At 34.8% G+C, this 22,191-nt stretch overlaps 1 pseudogene; it reads left to right on the top strand.

Annotated features, from left to right (window-relative positions):
• Window positions 1-17,393: 17,393 nt before the first annotated feature.
• Window positions 17,394-22,191, top strand: part of LOC146929573 (uncharacterized) — a 5,163-nt pseudogene continuing 365 nt past the window's right edge.

Genomic DNA, 22,191 nt, shown 5'->3' with positions numbered 1-22,191 from the left:
GACTTTCTTTCAATCCTATCACCAGCATAATCAGCATCACAGAATCCAATTAGCTTATAATCTAAGGATTTCTTATAAAGGAGTCCAAGATTAGTTGTTCCTTTCAAATACCTGAAGATTCTCTTGACAGCAGTCATATGAGATTCTCTAGGATCTAATTGGAATCTTGCACACAAGCATACACTAAATAAAATATCTGGCCTAGATGCAGTGAGGTATAGCAAAGAACCAATATACCTCTATACAGCTTCTGGTCAACTTTAGCTCCTTCATCTTCTTTGCTTAAGGTGCACTTAGGGTGCATTGGAGTGTTCATCACTTTACAATCTTCAAGCTTGAACTTCTTCAGAAGCTCCTTTGTATACTTAGATTGATGAACATAGAATCCATCTTTGCATTGATTAATTTGAATGCCCAGGAAGAACTTCAGCTCTCCCATCATGCTTATTTCAAATTCATCCTGCATTAACTCAGAAAATTCCTTGCAAAGAGATGCATTAGTAGAACCAAATATTATATCATCAACATATATTTGCACAACAAGAATATCTTTCCCAAGGGTCCTTCTGAAGAGTGTTGTATCAACCTGTCCTCTTTTAAAATCATTCTTGATTAAGAAATTACTTAGTCTATCATACCAAGCTCTGGGAGCTTGTTTCAAGCCATATAGTGATTTCTTCAGTTTAAAAACATGGTCAGGATATTTAATATCCTCAAATCCAGGAGGTTTCTTGACATACACTTCTTCTTCTATGACACCATTGAGAAATGCACTCTTGACATCCATTTGATATAATATTATGTCATGATTAACTGCATAGGAAAGAAGTAACCTGATTGCTTCCAATCTTGCAACTGGAGCAAACGTTTTAGTGTAATCAATGCCTTCATGTTGACTATACCCTTGTGCAACAAGTCTGGCTTTGTTTCTTGTTACTTCACCTTGCTCATTCAGCTTATTTCTGAATACCCATTTTGTTCCAATAATGTTCTTGTGCTGAGGTTTGGGTACCAGATCCCACACATCATTTCTTTGAAATTGATTCAACTCTTCTTGCATAGCTAGGATCCATCCATCATCTAAAAGTGCTTCATCAACTATTGTAGGTTCAATCATTGAGATTAGTCCAATCATTGACTCTACTTGTCTGAAATGTGATCTTGTTCTTCTTGGACTATCTTTGTTTCCAATGATTAGCTCCTCAGGATGTGAAAACTTGTGTTTGAATGTGTTTCTGGGAGGATCTGCTTGATGTGAGCCATCTTGTGCTTCATCAGAAGCAGTTTCATCTTGCGCTTCTGATGTGGGTTCAGCTTCTGGACTATCTTCAGATTCAGCTATCTGATCAGGTTCTGGAGTAACTTCAGGAACCTGAATCTCAGCAAAACTTTCATCTTGCTTTGAAGTTTTATCTTCAAGCTCCTTGTCATCAAATTTAACGTGCATAGATTCTTCAACACAGAGTGTTTCTGAATTATACACTCTGTATGCCTTTGACCTTTCAGAGTAACCTACGAAGATTCCTCTTTGGGCCTTGGCATCAAATTTCTTTAGGTAGAGCTTGTTGTTCAGAATGTAACATGTACATCCAAATTGATGAAAGTAAGAGATATTGGGTTTTCTTCCTTTAAAGAGTTCATATGCTGTTTTCTCCAAAATAGGTCTAATATAGATCTTGTTTTGAACATAACATGTTGTATTCACTGCTTCTGCCCAAAAATGTTTAGCCAAATTGTTTTCATGGATCACGGTTCTGGCCATTTCTTGTAAAGTTCTATTCTTTCTCTCTACAACCCCATTTTGTTGTGGAGTTCTAGGAGAAAAGAATTCATGGATGATTCCATGTTTTTCACAAAAAGCTTCAAATGGCTCATTTTCAAATTCTCCACCATGATCACTTCTGATTTTCAAAATCTTTGACTCTTTTTCAGTTTGAATTTGTGTGCAGAAGTTACTGAATACCTCATATGCATGATCCTTACTTTTCAGGAATTTCACCCAAGTCCATCTGCTGTAATCATCAACAATGACTAATCCATATTTACTTCCATATAAGGATGTAGTACTCACTGGTCAAAATAAATCAATATGGAGTAATTCTAAAGGTCTTGAGGTTGAAACAATGTCTTTGGTTTCAAAAGATGATTTCACAATTTTCCCTCTCTGACATGCACCACAGAGTGCATCTGAATGATAGTCAATGTCTGGCAGCCCTTTCACAAGTTGTAACTTACTAAGCTTAGAGATTAACCTCCAGTTAGCATGTCCCAACCTTCTGTGCCACATCCATTTCTTATCATTCATTGATAGTAGGCAAATCACCTTCTGATCAGCCAGTTCAGAAAAATTGATTTTGTAGACATTGTCAACTCTCTTTCCCTTGAACACAATGGATTTGTCTTCCTTGTTGATTACTGTACAGTTGGGTTTTTCAAAAAGCACATCATAACCATTATCACAAAATTGACTAATGCTCAAAAGGTTATGTTCAAGACCATCTACCAACCATACATTATTAATTGAGGTAGAGGAATTACCAATAGTTCCTGTACCTATGATCTTGCCTGACTGGTTGCCTCCAAACTTCACATTTCCTCCCTCTTTCATTGTTAGGCTGAGGAACATGGACTTGTCTCCTGTCATGTGTCTTGAGCAACCGCTGTCTAGGTACCATGATCTTTGCTTTGGCACTGCTCTTAGACATACCTGCATCATTGACATTTTTAGATTTAGGTACCCATTGTCCTATGGGTCCTGGAAGGTTAGTACTTAAGGCTTTACTCTTCACTTCTTGTACCTTGTGCTGTGAGTTGGGTTGCTTCTGATTAACCATCACCTTAGGTTTTGGTACTTCAGAAGCAGTAACTGTCTTCTTCTGAAACTTAGACTTCAGAGCCTCAGATTTTGGTTTCACCAGACTCTGAGGAATAGGTTCTGATCTTTTCAGGATCCTAACCTTTGAAGTCTTGGAATCAGATTTGATCATAGCCTTTGACTTAGAGTTCTTTGGCTTTGAAGTAATCTTAGCCTTAGAACTAGAAGCTTCAGGTTCTGATTGAACAACAGTTTCCAACTCAGCCCCTTCTGGTACAAAGAAGGTTTTCAGACCTTCCTTGATGCATTCACAACAAGATTTTAGATTGGTTTTCTCAAGTTTCACTTCTGGAAAACCAATTCCTCTGCCATTGTTCTTGTAAATACAATAAATCATAGAAGCCACTCTGCTTCTGTCAATGCCAGATATAATAAAATCTTCAAGAGCAATTTCATGGTTACTTAAAGATTTTTCATTACACTTTTCTTGTAGCTTCTGACATAAGAACCTGAGCTGATCTTCATACGTTTTACACATGAAGTCAAAGCCCCTAAGTCGTTGTTCAGAAGATTTCAGATCCAATAAAGTTGATTTTTGCTGTTTTACCAAATCAGCATATTTTTCTTTTAAATCCTTCAACTCATTGGTTCTTACTTCAAAATGTGTAAGAAGTTCTTTAAGTGACTCAACAAGTTCATCTCTAGGAATTTTGGAATATACCTCGTTTTCATCTTCTGAGTCTGAATCTAATCCAGCTTCTGAAGTTGCTGTTGCTACCAACCCAACAGCTACCTTTGCATCTTCATCAGCTTCCTCTTTATCAGATTCAGATTCACTTCCCAAATCATCCCAGGTTGCCATTAAACTCTGCTTAATCTTCTTCTTGAATTTGCTTGGTTTGAATGTAGACCTCTTTGACTTGTCCTTTGACTTTTCTCTTTGAAGATCAGGGCATTCAGCAATGAAGTGTCCAGGCTTCTTACAGTTGAAGCATCCCTTCTGATCTTCTTTCCTTGAGCTTCTGGAGTTACCCCTTCTGGCGAGAAACTTTCTGTTCTTCTTGGCCAGATACTGAAGTCTGTTTGAGAGCATGGCCATTTCAGCAGCATCTGGTTCAGAATCTGAACTTGACTGTTCTTCCTCTTCAGATTCAACCACTTTGAGAGCTTTTGATGACTTGCCTTTGGATGGAAGAGCTATTGATTTACTCTTCTTAGTAGACTCATGTTCATTAAGACTTAACTCATGAACTTTGAGAGAACTAACAAGATCTTCGACACTTAAAGTGTTTAAATCTTTAGCTTCCTCAATGGCAGTCACCTTTGGTCTCCATCTGGCAGGTAAGCTTCTGAGTATCTTGCTTACATGATCAGAAGCAACATAGCTCTTCTTCAGAATCTGTAGCCCAGAGACTAAGGTTTGAAACCTTGAGTACATCTCCTCAATAGTTTCATCATCCTTCATCTTGAATAACTCGTACTGATGTACAAGCATGAGAGCTTTAGCTTCTTTGACCTTCTTGCTGCCTTCGTAGTTTGAACAGAGAGAAGCAAACATAGTTTTGGCAGTAGACTTGTCACTCATCTTCATGTACTCTGCTTTGGGTATGGCAGTGACAAGAGCTCCTTTGATAATAGGATGCTTCTTGTAGAGTTTCTTCAACTCAGGAGTATGTTTCTTTCTATCCACAGCAGCTCCTTCTTCATCGAGGACTAAATCACCAACACCATCTTCCAGAATATCCCATAATTCTTCATCTAGGCTCATGATGTAACTGTAAAAGTTGGTCTTCCACCAAGAAAATTCTTCAGCATCTCCATTGAATTTTGGAATCTTTCCAACACTGGATTTCTTACTATCACTATAATCATGTGAGACATTTTTATAGCTAGTATCAACAGAACCAGGAGGAGGAGTAGTCATGTTTTTCTCAGATCTTTAACTGTTGCACGGTTAAGTGTTTCACAAAAGACCAAGGCTCTAGATACCAATTAAAGGTGAGAAAAACACAAGAAGGGGGGGTTGAATTGTGTTTTGAAAAATTCTTCGTTTCTCCTAAAAACTGAACATACTGGTCAGAAGCTAAGTGAGACAGCTTCTGAAGTGATAATCAGAATCTAAATGCAGCGGAATAAAACAGAGAGAGAGAGAAGAAGAACGACACAAAGCAATTATACTGGTTCCTTCCACAATCCGGAAGTAGTCCAGTCCCCCTTGCACTTCCAAGGAGATTTCACTAAGAGTAATATCTGATTACAATTGCTCAAGCACACAAGCAAGAGACTTCCTTTGCTCAAGCACACAAGCTAGAGACTTCCTGCTCAAGCACAACTGCAAGAGACTTCCTAACTAAACAAAATTACACAGAAAATTGTTTAAGGTTGAACACTTGATATACAATCAGAGGTGCTCACAATACAAATCAGATACAGACTCAATGGACTTAAGAATTTCTAAGATATGACTTTGAGACACAGAAATTCTAAGTGAATGCAGAACAATTTCAGCAGAGGTTTGGCACTTGTAAAAATATTGAGTGTCTGTCGTTCAGCATTACCAAATCTCTAGGTCTTCACTCCTTTATATAGAGGTGTGAAAGAGACGTTGTGAAATTGCCAGCACACCAAAGAGTCATTGTTGAAGCTTGATCTTTCACCTTTGATCTATTGCCTGATTTGGTTGTTGTCCTATGAAGAACTAATTTGAAATCCATTCCTTAACCAAAGGAACATCTATGCAGGCGAAGCCGTATTATGGAGTTGTTTTCTTGTCTTGTAGCGTGGACACAAAACAGAGTAGTGGAGAACGTGGTTGTACAATTCATACAAATGTCAACGCTTTCGTCCAAATTGCAAGCACATGCCTTCAAACACCTTTGAAATGACCGTTGCAAAATTCCACTAATCCTTTGTTGTGTTTTCGAATCCAATAGACAGCTTTTGCAGTGATAATTCTTCAATTCTTGAATCTTTGCAAATCCAGTTGATATTCAGCTTCTGGTGAAATGGCTTCTGATGAGGCAGCTTCTGCAGCTTCTGATGATGCAGCTTCTGATGATACAGCTTCTGATGATATGATTTCTGGACCTCTTGTCTTCAGGAGCACTACTCTTCAGGAGCACTATTCTTACTTCAGAAGCGACTTAACTTCAGGAGCACTTTTTCTCTTCAGTAGCAAGTTGCCTTCAGGAGCGTCCAAGCTTCAAATTTTGTTGTTTCCTTTGCTCTTTATTTGCTCATTCAAAACCAATGATGATGTAACTTTTTAATTATGGTCCTGTACACTTGAACAAATATTAGCTAGTCCAATTTACAATTTTTAATACCTTGTTATCATCAAAACTCTTTAAGGTTCATTGTTAAACACATTTGGTTCCAACACAACTGTATACCCTTTAACGACATCCCTATTCGCAGCTTTTCCAGAACCAAAGAATGATTGTCATATGTCCACGGACCGCCCTTCAGTACCTCATCCATGTCCAGTATGTGAAAGTATTGGAACAAGAATAGCCCTGGTTGCGCTTCCTTCACCGCCAACCCTTTCATCGGTTGCCACACCTAAGACATCTGTATCTTCATCTCCTTAAGCCAAACATGACGGTTGACCAGAAAACATCCTACCAAACATAGGCGAGGATCATGTTCAGAACTCTCTTCCTCCTCAATGTCGAAACTCAGTCCCTCATCATCACTCAACGATAAGTCTTCCAAATTCATCTCTGTCATCGTACCCACGCTTGAAAAATACCAGTACCACACACTCTTACAAGAAGAGAAACACAAAGCTCTCACAACAATGGAGAGAAAACCTTCAACAACTTAACAAGAAGATATGAAAGAGCGATTGTAAAAACCTAACAGAGCAATAATGTTTTGTTTCTCGCGTTTTGTTTCTCAAGTGACAACGTTTTCACGTTTTGGATCTGTTTCTGGCGTTTTGATTCAGCGAATCGCGTTTTGTTTCTACTCGCATTTTTACGATCATGAAATCTGATCTGCATCGATCACTTTTCTCTTTTCTAATAAGCTATGACATCGCAACTCTCATATGGTTATCGGAAAAATTGTAGGACTGTGAATGGATAATAAGGATTTAGGATAGCGATGGAATTGTGTATTGGTTATAGTTTGGAATCGAAATCGCAAGATAAACGAGTTAGTACTAATGCATGAATTACTAATCGTAATCGAAATCGCACATTCGTGTTTTCTAATCTAAATCTTAACTTCGCGAATTTTAATAATAATTTGTTATATGGTGAGAGTGAAAAAGTATAATTATTTGTTATATAATTATTATTATTATTATTATTGGAATGGAAAAATAATGGAATTGGTAGATTGAGGTGGAAAAATAATGGAAGTGGTAGAGTTTTAGTTGGCTTATGATTGGATGTTACAAAAAAAATTGATATGATGGTGTTTACTTGATATATTAGAGTGTACTTTTTTAAAGGTTTATGGTTCGATTCTCTCATGTGTCAATTTTAATAAACTAATTTAATTTCTTCAAAAAAAAATATATTTCGCACCATTTTTCTAAAAATAAGGTATTAAATGATATTTACATGTTTGCCACCATCTATTTTTTTTCATATTTAACACCAATTTATTCTTAAAATCCGGTTTTGAAGGTTACCACTAAAATTGAAATTTTCGATATATTTACAAAATTGTCACCTTAACTCTATTTCACACCTCTTTTGTATAAAGTAGGTATAATGTAAAGAATTCTTATGTCAATTTTGCACTAGTGAATACTCATTAGGTAGGATTGCATACATGGATACAAAACCGGATCAACCAGTTATATTATGACTCTACTTTGTAGTGTTCTTATGATGTGTTAGACATCGGATTATTATGTTATTAGGATGAAGTTATTATGTTATTAGGCAACAGTTACTATTAAAAAGTTATTGAATAAATAGGGAAATCAAATGAAAAATCAATAGGCATTTTATTTGGAACTAGATATTGGTTTGGGAGAGGCTCTCTAATTCTTGGAGGGAGAGATCAAAGACTCTCAATTTTCTAGGGAACCCATTGTATCCTATATTCCTATTGTGTCATCAATAAAAGTAAGTTATTTCTATTATATTTCTATGTTTGGTACTAGTTTCATTCAAGATAATTCAGAGAATGTGTCTTAAATAACTTAAATATTAAAGCTAATTGTTAATTGTTTTCCTTTAATATCTTTTGAGTCAAGTATATGAAAAAAATTAAATTTTCAAGTTCAAGGGGCATTTTGCACATAGGTGCAAAACTTCAAGGGGGTATTTACAAAACGTTATGTTGACTAACAGAAGAATTTGACGGATGGGGTAAAGGGTAAATTGATTAACGTTGTGCAATTTTAGGGGGTAATTGAAGTTTTGTTAATGTCATAGGAGTAATTGACGAAACTTACAATTTCAGGGTAATCGTCTAATTACTCCAAAATTAACACCAATTGTCGTCATTCAAATAAACTCGTGGGTAGTGTGCATTCTTGAATGTTGTTGCGTATACGTGGTGCCCGTTTTTGTCTTGATCCCCCATTCCATGGCATTCTTCATTGTTTTGTATTAATCCACATGTTTATTTAGATGGACCACTTTTCCTAACAAATCCACAAGTTTATATTCAACAACAAAGTTAATGTACTAAAAACAAAATATATTTATTATTGTTGGTCCTACGACAGTCCATGGCATTCTTCATTGTTTTGTATTAATCCACATGGTTATTTAGATGGACCATTTTTCCTAACAAATCCACAAGTTTATATTCAACAACAAAGTTAATGTATTAAAAACAAAATATATTTATTATTGTTGGTCCTACGACATTTTAATGTCAATAATTTAGAGTGTTAGAAACGACACCGGAAACCCATTGTTTTGGAACACGAGAAAGTCTTATCCAAACAATTTTTTTTTGAGAGCAAGGGAAGTTAAGAGCATTATGCATTTTAGAGTAAGAGCAAACACATAAGTGATTTTATACTTACTCGATAATTTTTTTTTAAGAAACTGCTTACACTACATTTTAACTTAAAACTTTAAATTAAAGCATTGAATACATGAATATTCTCACTTATATAATGTAGAACCTTTTTTTTCATAGAATGTAGAACTCTTAACAAGTAAGTTTAAACCCTATCTGCACTCACACGACAACAGATTACAACCTTCTCTCTCATCTTTCTCAAAACTCATGTGTGTAAAGAGTACTGCAATTTTGAGAAAGAAAAATTACTTTTTTCTATGCTATCTATGGATGATATGGAATTTGGACTCACAACATTGAAATAATCGACCATGCTTATGAAGCTAATTTGTCTATGTGTGATAGTGGTCAGTGTCATATAGTATTGTCACCATCACACGAAGCTACTAGCTTATGAAGTGGTAGCTACTAGCTTAAACGCAATACGTGTGGGGAAGACGAAGACCAACAGAAGTCTACTCCTTTGTACTCCTCCACCATCAACACAAAGGCATGCGCTTATATCTGTTTATTTGGCCGTAGACAATAGTAATAAAGATATTATTTTATTATTATTACAATTTAAAACATAGGATAAGATAGGTTGGATCAGATGCAATAATTTTTCTACCCTTTTTTTTGAGAGAATTTTTCTGCCCTTTGAAAGCTATATTATTCAATGTGTATATCCACCACTATAGTCATTGTATGAAAATGCATTTTCACATCTGCATTTTCCCATAGTGTGAATGAGGAGACCAGAGATCTTCATCAAGCATTGACTCAAACACAGGGATTGCACTGCAGGAGAAAGAAGCTACTATTATCCACAATTATTGTTAGTAATTATTGATTGTTTGATGTTTTAAGAAGCTAAAATCAAATATATTAATCAAACATCTTAGTCTTTTCAGCACAAGTAGTACTAAAAAAAAGCTACGGAATAAAAATATTTGTTACATCAGCAAACTAAGAATCGAAGCGATAAAGCCACAATGAAAGGCATGCGTAAAAAACAAAAATGAAATTGTTGTTAAATGAGAAGTCCCAAACAAAGAAGATGATTTATCCACCATATATGGTAATTGAAAGCTGTTGTGAATTCGTTGTGAAAAACACACCAATAAAAAATATGATGCGTGGAGCAAATAAAATCAAGCGGGTGACAATATAATTGAAACAAAAATAAACAACAAGAGATAAAGGAAGAAGGAGAACACAAGAATCTGTTTCCCTAGTTCAGTCTAATTATTACCTACTCTGGGGGAGAGAGCAGTTCTCCGTTCCACTATAGTGATATGAGTTTCTTTACAAAGAGATATTGAGGGTTACAAGAATCAGTTTTCAAACCTAATTCTACCCAAGTTCCAATCTTTTCCCGTGACCAAGAGACTCAATCTTAACAGTGTTTTGTTCAAGGTGAATCAAAACAATCTCAACCCTAGTGTTTATTGCCAAGAGAAATCTCTATAAACCCTAGTTTGTATGTTGGCTTCTAAACCCTGTTTTCTGCACACTTTTTCATCTGATATAAGATTTATATTTATAGTAAAAGTAACCCTTAAAATTTGGAACAAATCTACACTGATAATACGTTTCTGTTTTCGTCTTCAGCGTTCCATCGTACCAGGTTACGATTCCATCGTGGAACGATTTTTCCAGAACCTGATTTTAAGTTAACTCTCACAAAAGCAAAACTCGGATGATTTGCCTTCAGATGCCAGTAGAAGGAAAGAAGCGTAATTATTGATTAATGTCGAGAGTGAGATCCAATCCCTCAACTTCATTATCACTAATAAACTCTTTTACTTTAGTAACCAAACCAACTTTTATATATATATATATATATATATATATATATATATACACACACACACACACACACACACACCAGTCTTTTTATTGCATCAACTTTTGAAAATTATGAACGGTATTTTTTTTATGAATTTTTAATTTTGATTAAAACTAAAAATATAAATGTTTGTTGTTTTCAAGTTATAACAAACCAAACTAACCATGATTATCTATTTCAATAACACCAACAATATAACAAAAAAAAAATCTAAATTGTTTTTTTAAAGATACCAACAACAATATTTTTTATAAACAAAGTTGTTTAGGGGTATAATTGGGATAATGGAAAAGTAAGTATAAATATACTCATATAGTTTCTTACACTTTTTAAATGATAAAGAAAAAAAAAACTATATGTTTATATATTCATATTGTGTTTGCTACATTTTTTTAATATTAAAATTTATTTTTTTCTATTTGTTACATGTGTTATTTGTATTGAAAATTGAGAGCATTCGAACAAAGAAAAAGTCAGCTCAAAAGAGCTAAAGAGGTTATTTTCTTTATATAATATATATATATATGGTTAATTTAGACTAACCTAAAAACATTAAGGTCTAGTTAGGAAGTGTAAATATTTTCATTTTGACAAAAAATCCACTTGCACTCATTCAAACCAATTTAAAATAAAGGATAATTTAATAAATTGCAGGCAATTTTTTTCATTAAAATATTCCAAAAACTGTTTGTTAAATTTACAAAAATAACATTCCATTTAAAATTTGTTTGAAAAGTAACAAGTGGATATTTTTGTCCAAATGAAGATGCGCACATTTGCTAATAGATTGCACTTGTGTGACATAATGTCACATGACATTGGCCAATTCAATTGTGACACATTACAATATATTTTTTTTAAACATAAAAAGATGTAAAAGAGTGAAATAATAGTTGAATTGTCTTATGTGTCACAATTGGATTGATTAATGTCATGTAACATTCCTGTCTTAATGGTACACATGTGGAATCCCTATTAGACCTTAATGTTTTTCGACCAGCTTAAAAACATTAAGGTCTAGGTTTGAAAGTGTGCACATTTCCATTCGGACAGAAAATCAACATACCCCAATTCAAACCAATTTAAAATAAAGGATAATTTAGTAAATTGCACTCAACTATTATTTTTCAATTAAACATTCCAAAAGCTTGTTCCCAAATTTACAAAAATAATCTTCTGTTTAAAATTTGTTGGGATGGTAATAAGTGGGTATTTTTGTTCAAATGAAAAGATACACACTTACTTAAACTTTAATATTTAGGTTGAATGAAGTTATCAACTCATATATATATATATATATATATATATATATATATATATATATATATATATATATATATATATATATATATATATATATATATATATATATATATGAGACCAGATCCGTTGACACCAGGTGTAAGTCTTTCGACTTACACCAAATCTCAACCGTTATTAATATTTAATCTAATGGTTAATTCTATCTCCACAAAATAGAAGCAAGTGATGCAACACAGACAATAAAAAATCGAGTATGTTCATTGTCATCCCAGAACCTTGCTTCCTTACGTTATTCCCTTTCCTCTGCATTTCCTCTCCAAGGAAAAAACAAGCCTTGATTTCGTTCCTTAGTTGTTTTCTTTTCTTCTGCCAGGGACACATATCCCCAATTTTTTTATCATAAAAGAAATAGCTAGCTCCATTTATGTGAGGAACTCCCTGGAAATAATAAAAAAAAGCGGGTGTCTTCTTTTTCTTCTATTCACCTTCAATTGATTGATTCCAGAAACATATGAATATGAAAGTTGACAATTCATCATGGAAAAAAATTGATGTTTTATAATCTTGCAAGCAAAGGAGTTATTCTCCTCGTTGTGTTCAGTCCCTTGGCAACATAAATAATTGATTTGATGGTAACACAAAATAAATCATGCTTAGCCTATATGAATTGATCCTCCTCCTAATACCGGTGTTCAGTCGTGTTGCCGCCTTAGAGTAAAACGAGAGGGTTAGCGTAATAGTATAAAACAAAGGCAATTTCTATGGTACTCCAGACAAAATTGAGTGTTTTGGTACTCTCAAATGTTTAACCAATAGAAAAGTGTCATTTCAATTAAATGATTCATGTCAACATTATTAAAGATTGACTTAAGGAAAAGTGTTTTGGTACACTTCTCTATTCAATTTAATCCCCAAAAATTGTATAAATTATTATTTCAGTAAATTAATTAATTAATTTTTTTAATCAAAACAAAACCAATTAATTAATTTTTTTAATCAAAACAAAACCAAATCATTAACCACCATCATAATTTTCTCTCCAACATTCATCATCTGAAACTTAACCTCCTCCTTTTCTTTCTGGGAACACAAAACTGCAAATTAGTGCCGTGAGTGTTCCCCTTTTTCTTGCTGCAAAGCATTAATTGCAAATTAGTGTTGTTTTTCTTGCCGTTCCCCTTTTTTTGGCAGTGTCGTGAGTGTTTTTGGTAGCTATCCCTTTTTTTGCTATAAAAAAAAACTGCAAAGTTTAATTAAAATGTCAAATTAGTTCTTGTAGTTTCCCACATATAAGCAAATTAGTACATGGCAGTAGCATTTCTTCATGATAATACATCCTGGAGACCAGAAAAATAAAAGATTTTTATCGTTTGGCAACGTTCAAATAAAACTCGATGAAAATGCTCAAATTATTGCAATGAAGGAGATGAAGAAGAAGAACTGTCATGAGGGAGAAGAAGTAACGATTTAAATTTGTTTTCTGTTAAATCAAATTAAAATTAGTTATATCATAAAATAAAAGCCCTAAAGTGCAAAATTCACAAGTTTTGTGGTGTTAATTCTATAATCCAGTTAAACTTACTTGTTCCATGCTGTCAAAAAACTATTGGCCATTTTAGTTTGGAGTATTGGTACATACAAATATATGGGTGTATGGTAGAAGGAGCCTAAAACAAAACATAGCAGTAACATGCACTCTTTTATTAGAAGATATAAACCGTAGGATCAATTAATTTCAACGACTCAGATTTAGTGTAAGTCAATTTACTTATATATATATATATATATATATATATATATATATATATATATATATATATATATATATATATAAAAGTCCCTCTCAAAAAATATATATATGAGTTAGGATCCGTTGACACCAAATCTCAACCTTCAATTTAGTTTGATCTTACGGTTGAAATTAATTCACTCAAACACTACCATATGCTCCACTCTCTCCAGATATGTTTCTTGCTTCATTATGAAATTCCCCTTTCCCCTAGTGCCTTTTTTTACCGGTGAAGAATTGGCTTCACCTCTCATGACATATACCTTAATACAATTTCTCTCTCTTTGATTTGTGCTCTCTCTCCATTACTCTTGGCATGGCCTTGCTCTTATAAACATATTATTGGTATAACATACGACATAAATATTATTGTTTCTATTTCATGGATTCCTAGATCTAGTTTTATTTTGATTATGAATTTTGCAGATGCCGCAGATTCAGATTTTTGCCATGATTGAATAATTAAAATATTAGCTTCAATTGGACCTATTACTTTTCTGAATTATCAAAAACAATTGCTTATCTTAAACACACCTTGATCTATAGTTGTCGTGTATGAATAAGGAGGCGATTGTAAAGCTGAAGATTAGAGAGAAGACACATGCTTCATTGGAATTTCTAAAGGAAGCAAGTAACATACATACCGGGAGAGAGGGTACACGGTGAGACTTTAAGTGAATTAATTTCAACCTTATGATTGAACTTAATTGAAGGTTGAGATTTGGTGTCAACGAATCCGTTGACACACGGATAGTGTATGACTCCAATTAAATTGAAGAAATAGAATTAGGACCACATGTTTCATCAAAATGAAAAAGAAAACTCATCATCAACAAGATAAACCCACCGTCACGTTGCTGTTCTTAACAACTTCAAAAGGACACATGGCTCACTTCAATCGCTAGCATGTAAATTTGCACTCAAATTCTATGATATGTTCATTTTTCATGATCGTCCAATATTCATTCATGCTAACTGTCACCATTCACTATAAATTTTCACTCAACTACTCGGTACCTTGCCAACCAACACCTCCATGTCCTTGTATGAAAATGCATTTTCACATCTACATTTTCCCATAGTGTGAACGGGAAGACCTGAGATCATCATCAAGCATTGATTCAAACATACAGCTTGCACTATTGGAGAAAGATGCTACTATTATCCTCAATTATTGTTAGTAATTATTGATGTTACCTAGAGATTGAGATCCTATCCATCAACTTTATTATCACTTATAAACTCCTTTACTTTAGTCACCAAACTAACTTAATATATTTATATTAAGTTCGGTATCTGACACTCGTATGACACATGTCAGATCAACTCAATTCGGTGTCCCAAAAATTTATTATTAGTTTTTGCTTTTACACTCCTTGAATCGGTGTCTTACAACATGTGTCAGAAAACTCAAACATGTATCTCAATTTTTTTTCTTTGCTTCGACACACCTTGGACACATTCCAGACATAGGGTCGGATTAGGCAAGTATACCAAATCATTTACCAAGTAATAAAGTGATAAAGGAGAGTATCGTATCCACATGGATTGTCGTTTTGTCGAAACAATTCGCGTTTTTTATTTTAAGTTGACAATATAAAATGAAAGAGAAAAGGGTTAGAGATTGCAATTTTTATTTGTTTGCAACAGAGCAAGTTATCTGTTTTTGGTTGCAGATAAGGAAACAACAGTTAGGACTTTTGAATCCCCCCTATTTACTTTGTTAGATGTTAAATACAATTCATGTGGCGTTTAGTTATCTTAAGTATACTATACAAGTGATGAGGCCGTTGGGACGTTCTAACCTAGTCGGTTGTCAAGTTGCACCTGCTGATTGCACGGTGATCCTTACGTGCGGGGTCTATGAAGGTGAGAAAAACACAAGAAGGGGGGTTGAATTGCGTTAGATTTTTCTTCGTTTTCTCCTAAGTTGAAAACACTGGTCAGAAGCAAATAAAGTTCTGCTTCTGAAGTGGTATTCAGGATCTAAATGTAGCGGATAAAACAGAGATAGAAGGAAGAAAGACACAAAGCAATTATACAGGTTCCTTCCACAAACCGGAAGTAGTCCTGTCCCCCTTGCACTTCCAAGGAGAGTTCACTATAATGTAATATCTGATTACAACTGCTCACTGCTACAACTAGCAAGAGACTTCAAATTGCTCAAGCACACAAGCAAGAGACTTCCTATGCTCCTGAAAACGATCAAGAGAGTTCTATTGCTCAAGCACAACTGCAAGAGACTTCTAAATCAAACAGAATTACAAAGAAAAATGTTTGAGGTTGAGCACTTGATATACAATCAGAGGTGCTCACAATACAAATCAGATACAGACTCTTAAGACTTTAGAATTTCTAAGATATGAACTTGAAAACAGAAATTCTAAGTGAACTTTGAATGCAGAACAATTTCAGCAGAGTTTTGGCACTTGTAAAATGTTGTTGAGTCTTATGAAATTGTTACCAATCTCTAAATCTTCACTCCTTTATATAGAGATGTGAAAGAGACGTTGTGAAATTGGCAGCACATCAAAAAGAGTCATTTGAAGCTTTGATCAATCACCAATGATATTTTGCCTGATATGGTAGTTGTCCTATGAAGGATCAATTTGAAATCCATTCCTATTGTGAAGGAACATCGTTGGAGGCAGAGCTGTATTCCAGAACTGTTTTCTTGTCTTGTAGCTGGGACACTGCAGAGTAGTGGAGGTAGTGGTTGTACACTTCGTACAATTGTACTTTGTCAACGCTTTTTGAAGATAAGCATCCAATGCCTTCAAATCCTTTCAAAATGATCGTTGCTTCACATTTCCAGTCTTTTGCAATACTTAGACGAGTTCAAATCCACTGAACAACTTTTGAAAACTTTAAGTCTTGCATCTTCTGATGAACTGCAGCTTCTGGTGATTTTCAGCTTCTGATGAGGTTGCTTTTGGTGAACTTGCTTCTGATGGATGAACTTCAGCTTCTGATGACGTCATCACTTCAGGAGCACTTTTGACTTCAGGAGCACTTCTCTTCAGATGCTTTAAGCTTCCTTTTTGTTGATTTCTTAGCTTTCTTTTGTTCATCCAGAACCTATTTAAGATGTCAAATTTTATCTATGGTCCTGTACACTTGAACAAATATTAGCTAGTCCAATTGACAATTTTTAATACCTTGTTATCATCAAAACTCTCAAGGTTCATTGTTAAACACATTTGTTCCAACAATCTATACTATCTCAGTTGATCTAGGTCTATCCCTCCATTGGCTAACTGCACTTGTTGATCGCACGGTGATCCTTATGTGCGGGGTCTTGTTAATTCAAAGGTAATTGAAACATATACTTAAATTTACGTTCCAGTTAGGACTGACAATGAACCGAACTAGCTCGAAAATAGTTCGAGATTCGGTTCGGTAAATAATTCGTTGAATTTAGTTCGTGAACCCAATAAGTCCAACTTGAGTTTAAAAGTAAGTTTGTTGAATAAAGGAGTTGAACTTGAGTTATGTGTAGTTCGACTCGTTTGGTTCATGAGATAGTCGATATATATATTTATTGTTGTTACCCATTGCTATATCAATTATAATCTATATCTATCCTATATATAAAGAAAACTACCCATTTCAACAATTTTGGGCTAGACTTTTCTTTTCAAAAATACCTTCAATTTTCAATACAAATAACACATGTAGATTCAGATGAAGAGATACTGATGCATAACAAATATGATACGCTGCAGAATTTTGAAGAAGCACAGAACAATGTTGAAAATGTTATGAGGAGGAATGATTTACAACTTGAAAATGAGATCAATGAGGAGCTGGATGCAACCCTAAGAAATACTGAAGATGAAAGAGATCAAACTGTAGATTCAGATGATTCATCATAGGGATGGCAATGGGTACCCTCTGGGTAGGGTACTACAGTGCCCTTCCCCATACCCGCATTTGTAAAAAATACCCGTACCCGTGCCCGTACCCTCGTGGGCAACAACTTTAGCCCCCTTCCCCATACCCTATGGGTACCTAAGTGCCCATACCCGCACCCATTACCCGCACTTTAACTATGAAAAGACAATAAAAACATCACAATTGAAATAAAACTACATTCCAAATTTTTTAAAATTAACTCATAAAATAGTATGAATCTTAGTATTTAGTCAAATAAAAAACATTCAAAATATCCCTAAAAAATTGTACACCGGCATGATGGAGTTGTTATTGTATTAAGAAGTTTTTTGGTTTAAGTTTAGGTTTAGGCTTAAAGAGCTAAATTAATTAATTAATTATACACCAAAAATAAATAAATTATTTTATGATATTATATAGATAAGTATATGCGGGGTTGCGGGTCTGGGTAGTATAGTACCCTTACTCGTGCCCATACCCATTCAAATTTGTGGGTATTACCCGGACCCGTGCCCAAACCCATAAACGCGGGGTTTTACCCTACCCATTGTGGGTATTTTTTGCGGATACCCATAGGGTCTGGGTCCAATTGCCATCCCTAATTCATCACAAGAGTCAGAATTCGTAGATGCAACACAAAAAAACCTTGAAACTTTTAATGAGGAGAACAGGTATGAGATTGAGCAACAAAACAAAGTTTTCCTGGAACAATCTTGGGCTAACATGGCTGAAGGTGAAGATGAGGATCTCAGTCATTCACATTCTACACCAAAAGCACATGCTGATGACGTCCTTAATACTGATGGATTTCAGGTTGTTAACAGATCCAAAGGTAAAACCACAAAGAAAAACAAAACTTCAACTGCCACATCCAGCTACACAACTAGAAGAAAGGCTAGTCACCCTAAGCCTTTCAAATGAAGCTTCTCTATTGGAATATCAGGGGACTGGCTAACTCCCCATCTAGGTTAGCCCTTAAAAGATTAATATTAGTTCATAGACCCCAATTTATGTTTATTGTTGAGCCTTGGATGAACTTTGATGCATTCCCTTCATCTTGGCTACATAGATTAGGTCTCAAGATTTTCTTCCTCAATCAAAGAGAAAATCTTTTACCAAATTTATGGTGCATTTGTTCTCTAGACTTTAATCCTGTTATTATAGATATAACTGATCAGCATGTTGCTTTCTCAATTAATGTAAATAATGTTGTTATGTATATCTCTGCAATTTATGCTTCTACAAGTAACTTGAAGAGGAAAGATCTCTGGCAAAGATTATCTTGGTTACAAAATCAGTACATTGCTCCTTGGTGCTTCATTGGAGACTTTAACACAGTTCTAGGTGCTCATGAGCATTGTGGATATTTTGCCCCTGCTAAACCCCCTATGATAGATTTCCAGAACTACACAGATTCTAATCACTTGATCCATTTACCCACCAAAGGCGCATCTTACACCTGGCAAAACGGCAGACAAGGAAGAAGACACACCAAAAGGAGGTTAGACCGTGCCATTTGTAACCAAACACTACATCAGACCACTATCCAATTTTATTGGATTTCAACACTGACACCCATCAATTTACCTCAAGTTTCAAATTCCTAAAGATGTGGACTTTACATAAAGACTGCAAAGAATTTATCAAGGATTCGTGGAATGTTAGAATAAATGGATGTCCTATGTATACTTTGAACGCAAAACTGAAGATTCTCAAGAATAAGCTGAAGAAATGGAATATAGAAGTATATGGTAATGTGCATGCTTATGTTGATGATGCTGAGAAGAAGTTAGCCGATATACAAAATCAAATCAACCTCATAGGTCATACTGATGCTCTCATGAATGATGAAAAAAATGCTCAAATGTCCCTAGATGAAGCCCTAAATAGACAAGAGGTTTTCTGGAAAGAAAAAGCAAGAATAAGGTGGCATATGGATGGTGATAGAAATTCCAAATATTTTCACAGAGTCACCAAAATAAAAAACAAAACAAAACTGATTTCTTCCATCAGAAATGAGGAAGAAATTATCACAAATCCTCAAAGAATTGCTGACCATTTTGTTGATTATTTTAGTAATTTATTTGGTACAAACACTGTTTTGCAGGACCATTCACTTGCTGATGAAGTTATTCCAAAGTTGATTGATGAACAGACAAATAATTTGCTCACTTCCATACCTAACAAGGAAGAGATCAAGAGGGCAGTCTTTGATCTTAATTTGGAGCTTGTTTTTTTCAAACTTACTAGGACATTGTTCAATATGATGTCATTGCAGCAGTTATTCAATTTTTTCAAACAGGATGGTTGCTTCAAAATTATAATGCAAACTCTATCATTTTGATCCCTAAAAGTTCTAATGCTGACACAGTTGACCAATTCAGGCCTATTGCCCTTGCAAATTTCAAATTCAAGATTATTACTAAAGTTATTGCTGATAGACTTGCTAGCATCCTCCCAAAAATTATTTCAACTGAGCAAAAAGGATTCATTAGGGGCAGGAACATTAAGGACTGCATCTTGCTTGCTTCTGAAGCTATAAACATGCTTGATAAGAAAAGCTACGGTGGCAACTTGGCTCTCAAAATTGATGTTTCAAAGGCATTTGATACATTAAATTGGAACTTTCTTCTTCATGTCCTCAAATGCTTTGGATTTAATCAAATATTTTGCAAGTGGATCAGTACCATTCTTCAATCATCCACCATGTCCATTTCTATAAATGGAACTCAAAATGGTTATTTCAATTGTGCTAGAGGTGTCAGACAAAGAGATCCATTGTCTCCCATCCTTTTTTGTTTAGCAGAGGAAGTTCTTAGTAGGGGAATTTCTAAATTAGTTGATGAAGGCAAATTAAGTTTGATGAAGGCTACTAGACATACTCAATTCCCCTCACACTGTTTTTACGCGGATGATTTGATGGTGTATTGTAAGGGCAGAATGTCTAATTTAGAAGCTCTAAAGGAATTATTTACAAGGTATGCATCTTGCTCTGGCCAAATCGTTAATCTAAGGAAATCTTCTATTTTTCATGGTGGCATAACTCCTAATAGATTACATGATATTGTGGATTTGCTTGGTTTCTCTATTGGGTCCCTACCTTTCACATATTTAGGTGCTCCTATTTTCAAAGGGAAACCAAAGACAATTTATTTTCAACCATTTGCTGACAAAATCAAATTAAAACTTGCTTCCTGGAAAGCTTCTTTATTATCTATTGCAGGGAGAGTTCAATTGGTAAAATCTGTGGTTCAAGGTATGCTGGTTCACACCATATCCATTTACTCTTGGCCTATTAGCTTACTCAAAGAGATTGAAAAATGGATTAGGAATTTTATCTGGAGTGGGGATACTCAAAAAAGGAAAATGGTAACCGTGGCTTGGAAAAAGGTTTGCTCTGACCTTGATGAAGGTGGTCTGGGAATCAAATCGTTGATTTGTCTGAATGAAGCAACCAATCTCAATGGGATCTTATGCATTCAAAGGAACAATGGGCAATCATCATTAGAAGTAGAAATCTAAGAGGTACAGACTGTATTCATCATCACATCTTCTCCTCCATTTGGTTTGGTATAAAGCAGGAATTTAACACTATAAAGGAGAATACTACTTGGCTCATAGGAAATGGGGAAAAAATCCAGTTTTGGTCGGACTCTTGGTGTGGAGAGCCAATCATGCAAGCACTGAATTTAACTCAACATCAAATCCAGGAGTATCCACAACGGCTGAGCAGCTTTATTCATAATCATCAGTTGAATATTCCTGACAACTTGCACCAAATATTGCCAAATTTAAGGAGGCATGTCTCTCAAGTCATCATCCCTGTCCAACAAATAGAAGATGAGCTGATATGGTGTCACAACAATATTGGAACATTGACTATGAAAGATGCATTTGAGTTCAAAAAGAAGCATTTTCCAAAAAAGTATTGGGCCAAGCTTATATGGTCTAAAGATTCCCCCCCTTCAAAGTCGTTAATGGTTTGGAGGCTAATGTTGAATAAACTTCCAACTGATGAGAACCTGAGTACTAGGGGTTGTAATACTCCCTCTATGTGCTCCTTATGCAATAAACAAGTTGAGAACTCTTTCCACTTGTTCTTTGAATGTCCATACTCCATAAATATTTGGTGCTGGTTTGCCTCCATATTGAATCTTAACCTTCAATTTCAATCAATTAATGATATCTGGTCCATATGTGAAAGAGCTTGGAACCCTCAATGTAAAACAGTCATCATTGCTGCTATGATTAATATCATAAATTGCATTTGGTTTGCCAGAAACCAAATTAGATTCAATAATCAGAAAATTCATTGGAAAAGCTCAGTTTCTTTGATCATTTCAAATACATCTTTCATAGGTAATCATACTTCAGCTGTAGCTTCTTTAGCCATGACAGATTTCATCATATTAAAGAAGTTTAATGTCATGATCCATCCTCCGAAGGCCCCCAAAATCATTGAAGTTTTGTGGAACCCTCCCACTTTCCAATGGATCAAATGCAATACTGATGGTTCAGCCAACCATGCAACGTCAGCTTGTGGAGGTATTTTCAAAGATAAATATTCCAAATTTCTTCTTTGCTTTGCTCAAAATACAGGTC

Source organism: Medicago sativa, chromosome 4 (genome assembly GCF_051527215.1).
Source record: "Medicago sativa cultivar Bolivia chromosome 4, Bolivia_mono, whole genome shotgun sequence".
Classification (NCBI taxonomy): Eukaryota; Viridiplantae; Streptophyta; class Magnoliopsida; order Fabales; family Fabaceae; genus Medicago; species Medicago sativa.
This window is presented reverse-complemented; position numbering and strand designations above follow the sequence as displayed.